The sequence below is a fragment of the Podarcis vaucheri genome, assembly GCF_965113315.1.
Source record: "Podarcis vaucheri genome assembly, chromosome: 14".
NCBI lineage: Eukaryota > Metazoa > Chordata > Lepidosauria > Squamata > Lacertidae > Podarcis > Podarcis vaucheri.
In genome coordinates this window covers 17,273,199-17,286,182 of record NC_138752.1, presented here as the reverse complement: position 1 = coordinate 17,286,182, position 12,984 = coordinate 17,273,199, and the positions used below count along the sequence as shown (strand labels likewise).

Sequence of the window (12,984 nt, the reverse complement as noted above, 5' to 3'; positions counted from 1 at the left end):
CATAGCCATCATGACTTGTTGTCATTGATAGTCCTAATTATACGGGCTCTTATTAAGTCCAGGAATTAATTTCAAGGAAAAGCAGGGGTTAACCACTTCCTCCCCCCCCCTCCCTGGCTGTTACTCAATTGTACAGTCCAACCTTGCATTCACCTAGGGCTATTGGCATCCAATAAAACTCCTTGCTCCCGCCACCACTCCTGCCGCCTTGCCGTTTGTTTTAGAAGCTGCCTCCCCATCTACTGCAATGTGTTTGGAATTGGGAGGGGGGAAGAGTGAAAACTTCTGCCTGAGTGGAAGAACAAGACAGGAAAGGGTGGAGGGAAATGCCAAGCGGTGGGAGACGCGAAAAGGAAAGGTTGACTAGGATGCACTCAGCTGGCAGAGATCGGAGCCATATCTGTAGTGGTGCTTGGCTTAAGAGCAAGTTCACCCTTGATTGTTGCTAAGCAATGAAGACGAAGGCAGAGAGAGAGAGAGAGAGAGAGAGAGAGAGAGAGAGAGAGAGAGAGAGAGAGAAGCAGAGCAAGAAAATGAAAAAGCCTTTGAGGTCATCCAGAGCGACTGCCAAATTAAATATAGATGCTCCCGCTGCACGGTCTGACTTGCCGTGAATGCAAAGATGCTAAATAACTCCAGCCTCTCTCCCAGACTATCAGCTGTCAAAATGTGGTCCAGTATCTACATCACAAGCAGCACCTGCAGGCAGAGAGCATGGTCTGTGTCCTAGTATGCTGGGTAACCACATGTAGGGGCCTGAACCGCTGGCACCTGCCTCTGATCCAAAAGGTAAGAATAAGGGTGTGTGTGTGTGTGTGTGTGTGTGTGTGTGTATGTGTGTGTGTATTGTTCTATGTATTTGCTGAATGGCTTGGGGCGGGGAGAACTGTGTCTTTATAAATAATCCCGTCACTTTGTTCTGATGTGGCTAAAAGCTAGGAGGCTTCTTGCAGCAGCTAATATGTCTACATACATAACTGAGCCTGCACATACATGTGAAATGTGGCATGTGCAAGGATGCAGACCCTTTTTATTTGCCCTTTAAGTCAGAATTGTCACTTGGAGGTGATTGACAGCCTCCAGACAGTATCGGAATCAGTGTGGATATTGAGATTGACTAAGCAAGTGGAATGTTTGCAATCATGCATCCTCAACTACAACGAGGGTTGTGTATGAGTGTGAATGTGTTCACATGCCTACACACATAAGTGCGTACCTATGCACAAATACTTGTGCACCTGTGTGTCTGTGTTCTGCCTGGTATTCACAAGTCTCACTATCTGATATTCTCATAGGAGACAAGAGTGCACCTTTTCTGCTTTCTGTCACAGATCAGTTAAACCACAATTACCGTACATTCCCTTTAATTTCACGAAATGCTCCCGAACTGTTATAAACAGCGGTTCTCATTTGTTCAGTGCAATCTCTGGTATGATTGTTGCCTGCGATCGGATTCGAAGCTCATTTTCTGGTTTAGTTTATATATGACAGATTTCAGGACTATAGCCCCCTTCCATAATCATAAATACTTTGCAGTGCTTATCTTCTTATCACTTGGAATTATATATACCATATGCTTCGTCTTTTCCAGAGCTCCCAATCATTTCACAGGCATTAAACTTTTATTTCTTACCTGCATTTTTAACATTTGGTCATCTGCAAAAAGAGAGTAATGTTTGCTGCTGGGTGGCAGATGTCTGCATCCGTAGCAGTGAACCATTCACCATACCTTGTCTAGCACCACAGCACCGGTCAATCACCCCACATGTCTGCATGAGCTTGGTGTGTTGCTGTTTCTTACAATGAAGATATAAAACATCAAAAGCCCCTCTACAAAAGACCGCTGACCTATGGTTCAGAAGACATGAACATAATTGCTAAAAGCCACTTTGAGGATCTGGATTCAAATCCTTGTTTAGCGATGAAACTACCAGGATGGCCTGAGATGGTCACTACCTACAGTGTAACCTACGACACAGGATTGTTGTGATGTGGGAGCAGAGGAACCTTGTGCACTTAAGCTCCTTAAGATCGAGAGCCCGTGTGGTGTAGTGGTTAAGAGCACTGGACTCATAATCTGGTGAACCAGGTTCGCTTCCCCGCTCCTCCACATACAGCTAATGGGTGACCTTGGGCTAGTCACACTTCTCTGAAGTCTCTCAGCTTCACTCACCTCACAGAGTGTTTGTTGTGGGGGAGGAGGGGAAAAGAGATTCTTAGCTGATTTGAGACTTCTTAGGGTAGTAATAAAGTGGGATATCAAATCCAAACGCTGCTTCTTCTTCTCCTCGAATATTTATTTTATTTTCCTTGACTTACTTATAATTTAACTGATCAATTTACTACATAGACTGGTTTAAAAATATGATTAGAGGGGGGAAACTCAAACATTCAGTATTATCATGGGTGGCTTGCATGTGGAGGGTGTGTGTGATTTGTTTGTGGACAGAATCTATTAGAAGGCGATGCTGAGGATCTTTGTTCTTTCTGCCTGCAGACATATCTCAGGCGATGTGACCAGCGACTTCATGATAGACCATCACAAGCTGCCCTGTACTGACTCAGACCATTGGTCCATCTAGCTCTTTATGGTCTAAAGTAGTGGAGCCTCATCTTCAGGATCTGTCCTTCTAGTGAGCACTCAGGGCTGATTTCCTTAAGAATGGAGAGGTTTGATCTTCTTGCAGTCTATGGGACTCTCAAGAGTCTCCTCCAGCATCATAATTCAAAATCATCAATTCTTTGGCGATCAGCCTTCTTTATGGTACAGCTCTCACTTCCATACATCACTACAGGGAAAACCACAGCTTTAACTATACGGACCTTTGTTGGCAAGGTGATGTCTCTGCTTTTTAAGATGCTGTCTAGGTTTGTCATTGCTTTCCTCCCAAGAAGCAGGCATCTTCTCCTCCCAAGAAGCAGGCGTCTTTTAATTTCGTGACTGCTGTCACCATCTGCAGTGATCATGGAGGCCAAGAAAGTAAAATCTCTCACTGCCTCCATTTCTTCCCCTTCTATTTGCCAGGAGGTGATGGGACCAGTGGCCATGATCTTAGTTATTTTGATGTTGAGCTTCAGACCATATTTCACACTCTCCTCTTTCACCCTCATTAAAAGGTTCTTTAATTCCTCCTCACTGTCTGCCATCAAGGTTGTGTTTTTATTATTATTATTATTATTATTATTATTATTATTATTATTTCCCTGCCCTATCTGAAGATGGTGGAGATTAAATCCAGGATCTTCTACATGCAAAATACTTGCTCTAGCGCTGAGCTATGGTTCTTCCCAAACCAATTACACCACAGCATCATTTTTGTTATTTTTTTGTGGAGGGGGGGAGCATCTTTCCACAGCACAGAATTTGCCTCACCAAAATCATCTTTGGGAATTGCAGGATTTATCTAAACGATGCCCCGTTGTCATCCTGTTCACACACCCACACAGCCTCTACAAGATAATCCCGTTAAGCATTTTGAACGTCCAAGTTCCTGAAACAGAAAGTGCACACAGACTGCTTGTGCTAAGAAGATATATAGGCTGTTGTATGTTGCATGCTTGAATTTGCCTCTCTGTCTGTCTCCATTTTATTGCTACAGGGGGGAAAGAAATCCCTTCGCCTATCAGCGGTAACAGGTCTTGCTGCAGGCAGATGATAACTCTGTTCTGCCACCTCATTGACAGCCAACGAAGCTTGACAGACAGAAGGACCAAAGGGAAGCAATCGCTTTTTGCTTTTTTTTTAAGGAACTAAAAAGCACCGTCTGCGCTTGCTGAAATGTCTTCACACCTTGCTTGAATTACACAGAAGCAGAATGAACGACATCACTTGTTGGGATTACGTGAAGCAGGAGGTAATAATACAAAATGCAACAAACAGTCACACACTACACAGTTTTCGAGTTCTTTGTGGTATCTTGCTGTTGTTGTTAGCATCTGGGTGGATAATGTCAGATTCGGAAAGACCAGGGCGAGTGGTGGATGCAGAAGGGATGTCAAAATGGATCCCTGGCTCTCCTAAAGTAGAATGTGCATGGAGACTTGGAGGGGAGAGGCGTGAGGATTTAGGTCAGGCTGGGGAAGGGGGAAGTGCAGAATACAGAATTAGCAGTGGACAAACTTTCTCAAGCTCTCATTGTACTGCCGCAGACGATGACATGCTGTTCCCTCCTCCAAAATAAAAAGGGAAAATTAATAAATAAGGATTCTTTGGAGGCATTCCAAAGTGAACCAGACCCCATCCAACTCCCAATTCAGGGCATTGTTGTTGTTGTTGTTGTTGTTGTTACAAATTGATAAACCATTTCATAGCCTGTGTACAACAGGATAACAATTACCGGTAGCTAAAATTTCATACAACTGTAAAAATAAAGCCATTCCCACAGATGTACAATTCGCCTTTCATAAATGATTGGGTTGCACCTCAGGGAGAAACTTCTTAATCATCTTCAGTAGGCATCTAAGCACCATGATGCTGCGCAACTGTCTAATATTAGTTGGTAACTGGTTCCAGAGGGCTGGATGAGGCTCCAATATCCTTCCATGATTCATCAAACCTTCCCTAATTCAGCTCTCCCCATTTTCAGTTGCTATTGCTCCATAGGCAATCAGAACATGAGGGGGTTCTTCATTCCTCTCTCCCTGATGCCTTCTCCACACCCTTATCTATCTATCTATCTATCTATCTATCTATCTATCTATCTATCTATCTATCTATTTATTTATTTGTAGGAGGAGCCCAATCACCTATTACTGCCCATTAACCCACCCCCTAAACGAAAACCTCACCTTGGTGCAAAGGAGTCTATATAGCAGGCAGGTGAGGAGGGCTCTCTTGAAACAGGTGGGGCCTGCTGGGTTTCTCCTCTTTCCTGGACACAATTAAGTCAAATGAGTGGAGGACCTCAAGGGCAGCATTCCCTGCTGAGATGCAAATTTTAACTTTGTTGTACAGTGGGCTAGCTTCTGCACTCATGCGCCCCTCTTTATCCTCCAGCCAGGGAAACAAGAAACATTATCATTAGTTCAAGGACACATTCCACCCAGGCAAAAACACTCAGGGAGGGTACAAATCAGGGCTGGTGAGGGATGTGGCTTGAGGAGAGGGGGCTGACTGGTGAAAGGTTGCAGTTGGCCTCCGCAAAGGCCTGAGGTTCCCTAACCCTGAAGTAAAGTGATGGCAGCATAGAGATGCTGGAAACATCTTTTGCCTCCAGGGAATCATGGGAGATGTCCTGGCAGCAAAAGACACTCCCAACGTCGCAAAATAGGCAGTGCTCAACTTGTTTCTGTCCAAGAAGCCTCTTCCATCTGTGAAGAAGCCAAGACCAGCTCTACCATTAGACGGAGTGAGGTGACTGCCTGAGATGACAGATGTTGGAGTGGGTGTGGGGGGTTTTTGTAGGTGGAGGGCAGCAGTGCCAACCCCCTCAGCAGTTCCTCCCTTGCTCCTCACCTCTGTCAGAGGAGGACCGAGTTGTTCTGGGTGTCCCACAGCTTGGTCTGCCACCCATAAGTTGACCTGATGCCCTGAGGATGTTGCCCTGTCATCAGTGTTACAGTAAAATTCAACTAAGCATCCAGTTCACTTCTGTATGTGGAAAGACGGCAGACGCACCAACTCTTAGGGGCAAAGGTGTGTTGGGCCCCCTCAAAATCTGCTGGCAGGGGCCAGACCCCGTCAATGTTGAGGGGACAAAGGAAGCTGAGCATGGAGTAGGTTAGTGGTTAGCTCCTCTTGAGAGTGAGAGAGGAAGCCATGCTGGGCTCCACAGTCAATGTGACACCATGCGTGCGCCGTGCGTCATGTGCATGATGTCACACACATGTGCCAGGCCCCCTAATCTTGGGCACCAGATGTTGTTGTTGTTTAGTTGTTTAGTTGTGTCCAACTCTTTGTGACCCCATGGACCAGAGCACATCAGGCACTCCTGTCTTCCACTGCCTCACGCAGTTTGGTCAAACTCAAGCTGGTAACTTCGAGAACACTGTCCAACCATCTCGTCCTCTGTCGTTCCCGTCTCCTTGTGCCCTCCATCTTTACCAACATCAGGGTCTTTTCCAGGGAGTCTTCTCTTCTCATGAGGTGGCCAAAGTATTGGAGCCTCAGCTTCAGGATCTGTCCTTCCAGTGAGCACTCAGGGCTGATTAACTTAAGAATGGATTGGTTTGATCTTCTTGCAGTCCATGGGACTCTCAAGAGTCTCCTCCAGCACCATAATTCAAAAGCATCAATTCTTCGGTGATCAGCCTTCTTTATGGTCCAGCTCTCACTTCCATGCATCACTAGGGCACCAGATATCACCTTTAAAAGAGAAAGGTGCATTCTTATCATTTGCCTCAGGAAGTAAATGTCTCAAACAGGCCCCGGAGGGAGCTTCCTTCTACAATCAACCAGCAGTCATTGGCAAGAGGGAATTTTGAGGGTGAGCAGGATGAAAGGCAGGGAGACCCAGCTAATTCTAGTTTTGCCCTCATCCTCTTGTACTGCTGAGTTATACAGAGGCGAGACTGAGACTTAGGAGGAGGAAGCTGACAACTAGTGCCACCCTCTGGGTTGATTGCAGGTAAGAACGCAGGTAGTCGGGGGCAGAGTGAGGTCGGTGGGGCAGTACCCTTCTTGGACCAGCCTCTGCTAGAATCAAACAAGAAGGTTTTGCTCGCAACAAACAGTGCTGCCTGCGTGCAAGAATTCAACCAGGTGGGCAGCCATGCCTCGCTTCCAAATCTCCCCCCATCTTTGAGGGAAATAAAAATAAAAGTGAAGGCAGGATTCTCTCCCACAGACACAGTCCCATCTTCAAAACCTGCCTTACAGAAGGCGAGAGACCATCTCTTGTGCCTTAAAAGAAAATCACCTATTTTTGAGTGCACACATCAACTCTTCTGCAGCAACCCCGGGCATGTGGCAGAACATCTGTTCTGGAAACACTAGAAAGCAGAACGGAGGCAAGCTGGGCAGCTGCCAACTCTCTCAAGATCTTCTCCCTCCCCTTCCTTGACAGGGCTGTCAATAACCAGACAGATGGCATCCAATGGGCAGGCAGGCTCACTTTGTTAACAACCCCAAATGCGTGAAACGATTCCCAGTTCGTTTTGCACCAGGCGCTGCCTCCTTGTGCTGTATTTGTTAAAATCATTTTGAATGCAAATGCAGCTCGCTATTCCGAAATGGGGAGAAAATGGATTATTATTAGACAGTGTTAGCTGGGAACAATGAGCAGCTCAGTTCTTGTGGGAGCCAATTTGCAGACACCATATTGACACATGCCTAATCTGCTCTAACTGTGCCCTTCAGGCTAAAGGTACAGAAATTGAAGCTGGGATCTAGGTCAGTACATTTATACAGACAGACAGATTTTTATTGCAAATATAACAGAAAGGGGGTGGAAATGTCAGTTCACTGTAACAATAAGAATTATCCATCCATCCTAATTACAACATGTATATTAAGATAAGTAGTTCATCTATCCAAATCGGCATCCACATTCAGGGTTGTAGCTTTGTAGAGGATATCAGCTGATGATGATGTCGCACAATGCAATTTCAAGCCCAAAGTAATACAGTTAGAGGGATTTATTTTTTTCAGCGTCAATACACCCTGATGTGTATCTCGCCCAACACATTGAGGAGGGGTTCTACATCCAAAAGAAGACAATAAAAGAAGTAAATGGTTTTAAGGTGTGAGCCTCCTCTAGATTCCTGCAAAAGCAAACAACTATTTAGAAATACAAGTACAGTGGTACCTCAGGTTACATACGCTTCAGGTTACATATGCTTCAGGTTACAGACTCCGTTAACCCAGAAATAGTACCTCAGGTTAAGAACTTTGCTTCAGGATGAGAACAGAAATTGTGCTCCAGCAGCACGGCGGTAGTGGGAGGCCCCATTAGCTAAAGTGGTGCTTCAGGTTAAGAACAGTTTCAGGTTAAGAACGGACCTCTGGAACGAATTAAGTACTTAACCCAAGGTACCACTGTAAAGGGGTGAGAGTGTGTATGTGGGTGATTGTATTTATTTCCTTATATATATATATTATCATTCATCTTATCACCAGGGATGGGGAACCTGTGGCCCTCAAGGAGAGGGGCTGCCAACTTTTTTGGGCATGTGGGCACATTCGAAGTTTTGCTGAAGTGCTGCAGATGCCAATCAAAAAATGGCTGCTGTGGGGACATGGCGTAACACAAAATGGCTGCCGCATCTAAAAGAGCAGAAAAGGTGCCTGGACCACAAAAGGGCATGGGTATGCCCCCACCTCATTCAGCTGCCCCCTCAAAATGGAAAAAGGCACCTTCATCAGCCACCTCCATGTTCTCTCATAGAGAGAAGGTCTTAGCTAGGGTTGCCAAATGTCCGGAATTTCTCAGACATAGCCAGTATTCGGCCCTTGTAAAGAACGTCCAGGCAGAAATCGCGGAAATGTCCAGGAAAATCCAGGTGTATGGCGGAAATGTAGATTTTGGTGAATTTCATTACAAAGAGCTCACAAACCCTGTGTGTGTGCGTGTGCGTGTGTGTGTGTGTGTCCGGATTTTCACTTTTTGAAATATGGCAACCCTATCTTAGCACCTCTGTGTACCTCTCATCCACTCAGAACTGATACGAGGGTGAGTGTCCACTCTTGGCGACCAATAAATTGTGGTTATGTTTACAGGGGAACGTCCAGTGTGGGAGATACTGAGCTCATGCTATTGGAGCTGAGCAAGAAGATTCAGTTGTGGTAGAGCATCTCTTTTGCATGAAAAAGCTCCCAGGTATACTCCCCCAGCATTGCTGGGTAGGGCTAGGAGACACACCTGTCTGAAGTCCCAGAGAACTGCTGCCAGTCAGGGAAGACGAAACCAAGGTAAGTGGACCAATTTATCTGCCACAGTATAGGGCAGCTCTTACATAATGCAGACGTGACTACCACTGGGTGTGTCAGGGACTGGATGGATGAGGGAGAATGGTGGCAACTGCCTGACCAAGAGCCCCCCAGGGAAAGTACAGAGGGAGAGGGTTTGAATCCTGGATCCTGGAGGTGAGAAATCAGCCACACCCCAGAAGAAGGGAAGAGCTGGGAAGCACTGGAGACTGGGAGCTTGAAAGATGATGAAGAGGAGGAAACAGGCAGATGCCCCAGCACAGGGCAGAGACAGGGATCAGATTTGGCAGTCCTACCACAGAGCCACTCTGACAGCTTCTCTGCTGACAGCCTGCAAGCCCCCTCCCCACTCCCAGAACAAGCCAGCTATGGCATGTTACCGAATAAAGGGCAGAGGTAGAAACAGAAGTGAGGGACGCGGGTGGTGCTGTGGGTCAAACCGAGCCTGGGACTTGCCGATCAGAAGGTCAGCGGTTCGAATCCCCACGATGGGGTGAGCTTCCGTTGCTCGGTCCCAGCTCCTGCCAACCTAGCAGTTCGAAAGCACGTAGATAAATAAAGTAGATAAATAGGTACCACTCCGGCAGGAAGGTAAACGCATTTCCATACACTGCTCTGGTTTGCTAGAAGTGGCTTAGTCATGCTGGCCACATGACCCGGAAGCTGTACGCCGGCTCCTTCGGCCAATAAAGTGAGATGAGAGCCGCAACCCCAGAGTCAGTCACGACTGGACCTAATGGTCGGGGTCCCTTTACCTTTAGAAACAGAAAGGGTCTCTTGGGTCTTGCTGTAGACCAGGGGTCAGTGAACTTACCACGCCTCGGGCCGGTGTCTCCTGCGCTGATTGTGAAGCAGGCCGGAGGGCGGGGGAGCACGTGCTCATATGCGTGCACACAAGCTAATTCCGGCGCACTTCTGGGTTGGAGGAGCACCGGAAATGGCGTGTGCGCATGTGCACGGGCCTCCTCCAACCCGGATGTGCACTGGAAATAACACTTGTGCATGCGCAAATAATGCTTGCGCATGCACACAAGCTATTTCCAGTGCTCCTCCGACCCGGAACTGGCAGCTGCGCAGCGCAGTGCCGGAAAGAGCGGGCGGCAGCAGCAGGTGGCGGGGGTCACCGCAGGCTGGATAAGCGAGTCCCTCAGGCCTTATCCGGCCCATGGGCCTTAGTTTGGGGACCCTGCTGTAGCCAGAGAAAGGGGCCTGACACGGAGGATAGGGAGTTACAAGCCACTTCAGGCAAATGCTTCAGCTAGACAGGAGCAAATCTTAGAAGTCTCTGTGTGTTCTCTGTTCTGCTTCCTTAATAAAGAAACTAACTATAAGTTAAGGGACACAGGTGGTGCTGTGGGTTAAACCACAGAGCCTAGGACTTGCCGATCAGAAGGTTGGTGGTTCAAATCCCTGCAACGGGTGAGCTCCCGTTGCTCGGTCTCAGCTCCTGCCAACCTAGTAGTTCGAAAGCACATCAAAGTGCAAGTAGATAAATAGGTACTGCTCTGGCAGGAAGGTAAATGGCATTTCCATGCACTGCTCTGGTTCGCCAGAAGCGGATTAGTCATGCTGGCCACATGACCAGCTGTACGCCGGCTCCCTTGGCCAATGAAGCGAGATGAGTGCCGCAACCCCAGAGTCGGTCACGACTGGACCTAATGGTCCGGGGTCCCTTTACCTTTACCTAACTGTAAGTTAGCCAGTGTTTCACTGCCTTTCTCTGATCTGCAAATGACCTGTTCTTGTTAGCTCCCTGACAGAGTGGCACCTGCTTCTCCAGAAGGTGAGGAGTCCTTACTCTACAGACCACAAGTGCCTTAGTGATTTCTTCTCCTTTTTCCCCAGGACACACTTCTCTCTTGCACCATCTTGGTGGGAATGTGGCCAGCAGTGCGCTCTTCCCGAGTCCAGCTCCACGTGGTTTCACAAATACCTGGAAATTATCCAACACCAGCGTTTAAGAGGGGTTGTTTCTCCAAGTTGCTTGAAGAGCAGCAGTAAACATTTCCAGCACACATCTGCACCATCAGAGCATGGGTCTTGAGCTTTCAGATAGAACAAAGGGATCATGAGGAGGACAGGGGTGGAAATGGCAACTATTTGTTTTGTCTTCTAACTGGCAGCGGGGGAAGAGCTGGCGAAATTCAATTTGTGGCTTGTGTGCCGAGGCACTTCGGTCCTCATGAATCACCTAGAAGAATCTGTGCCAACTGCAAGACCAGCCAAGGCTTCCTTCGGGTTTCAGATTGATGAGCAGAAGCAAGCGGCCACTTCAGAGCTGACAAAAGAGACTTGGAATGGGTGCCAAGCTTGTCTGGAGGAGTGGGAATCATTTTTACAGGCAGAACACACTTTTTTTCTGGAATGTAGGAAGCTCCCTTGAACCAAGTCAGACCACTGGTCCATCATCGCAGTACTATCTGCTAGGGGTGTGAATCAGCTCTTTGTGGGAGTCAAATGACAAGATGAATTATTAGTCTCTGCAGCTAGTCTCGGGCGCAGTTATCCTCCTGTGGTTTGACTACACCCCTGGGGGTGCATTCCATTGTCCCTTGAGACAGACAAATGCCAACAACAACAACAACAACGCCTATGTGGTTACGTTTAGTCTATTCTGTCTTGAAAGGTAAAGCTATGACTTATTCAGCAGCAGAGGACATCATGTGTTCCTTACCATGATGTAATGTCTATCAATAGACATTAATTAACTGATGTAACCACTGAGTTGGCAATGTCTAAGTTGTGAGGTTTTCGGTACAGCGAACTAATTATTTATCTATTGCGAGAAAGAGTGGCAAGTGCTTGTGGGTGTAAGAATCTCTGTGGAGAAAGATGCTGTTTTAATTAAATCAACTGCTGGCAGACATAATAAGCTTTCGGGCCTATTTCCGTTCTGTAGTAACTGAGTGCCATTAACCAATCATTCAACCTATGGACTGGCTACTCCACTCATCACAAATTTGCACCTAGTGTGAATCATTCAATTTCAGGTCCCCCGCCCCCCTCATTTTTCCAATCTTTGGTTCAATTTTCCACATTTCCATATCAGTTTAATAAATTAATAAATAACTTACTTCATGAACATTCAACTACAGGCCTAGCTTGCCCCATAATGTTCCCCAGTGCCTATGAATCCAAACCCCTCCTCCTGACACCATCGTCTCATTTTGATATGGAGGCCACAAAGCTGAGCCTGTCTGTCTGGCCCTGCACATGGAACTGGTAGCATTTCAGAGAAAGCCATCTTGGAGTGGCACCCAGGGCCTGGTGCAAGATGGAGCATTGTTGAGCCAACTGGGAGCGGACACCATAGTCCTGTTATATTAAATAAACATGTAAATAGCCAATTGCCTAGAAAATCCAACACGGTCACATCTGATTTTGAGAGAGGAAAATCATAGAGTTAAGAGTCTCATGCTCTACTGACTGAAGTATCCCAACAAATGAGGAGACTGTTTTAAAAAAAAGAAAGAAAGAAAGAAATGTTGAAACGGAAGGTCAAGAGGGTCAAATCACTCCAAAATGCTTTTAGCTCCAAACACGCTATTAGATACTCAGCTGGAGTATATACCACAGATTCATGAAAAGTACCATAAGAGACAAGAGGACACTGGCATGATTAACAAGTAGAGTGAGAGAAGCTATTGGAGGCAAGAAGGTTTCCTTCAAATAACTGAAGTCTTGTCCTGATGAAGAGAACGAAAAGGAACACAAACTGCGGCCCAAAAAGTGCAGACAGACAGTAAGGGATGCTTTAGGGGGGAAAGACTTTGAGGAACACGTTACTGTAAAAATAAAGACCAACAAGGAGAAGTTCTTCAAATATATTAGTAGCAGGAAATTATCTGGGAAGACCCTTAGACCACAAGGGAGACAAAGGAGTTATAAAGGAGGACAAAGAGATTGCAGAGAAGCAGAATGATTTGTTTGCATCTGTCTTCACAATGGAGATATAGGGCAGAACCCCGTACCTTTGCAGGAGATGAGTCTGAGGAGCTAAGATGGATAATGGAGACGAGATATGAAGTTTTAGGCCCAACAAACAAAGCTTAAACTGCCAAAACTCTGGGTCCAGTTGGCATCCTCCTGAGAATCTCAAAAACCTCAAATGTGGATAT

General features: G+C 46.6%; 1 long non-coding RNA gene across 1 annotated transcript; it reads left to right on the top strand.

Annotated features, from left to right (window-relative positions):
• The first annotated feature begins 207 nt into the window (after positions 1–207).
• Positions 208–12,621, top strand: LOC309518545. The gene is made up of 4 exons (XR_014213476.1): positions 208–789; positions 3,600–3,854; positions 8,657–8,848; positions 10,712–12,621. It is a non-coding gene; the product is annotated as an uncharacterized lncRNA (long non-coding RNA).
• The last annotated feature ends 363 nt before the right edge of the window (positions 12,622–12,984 follow it).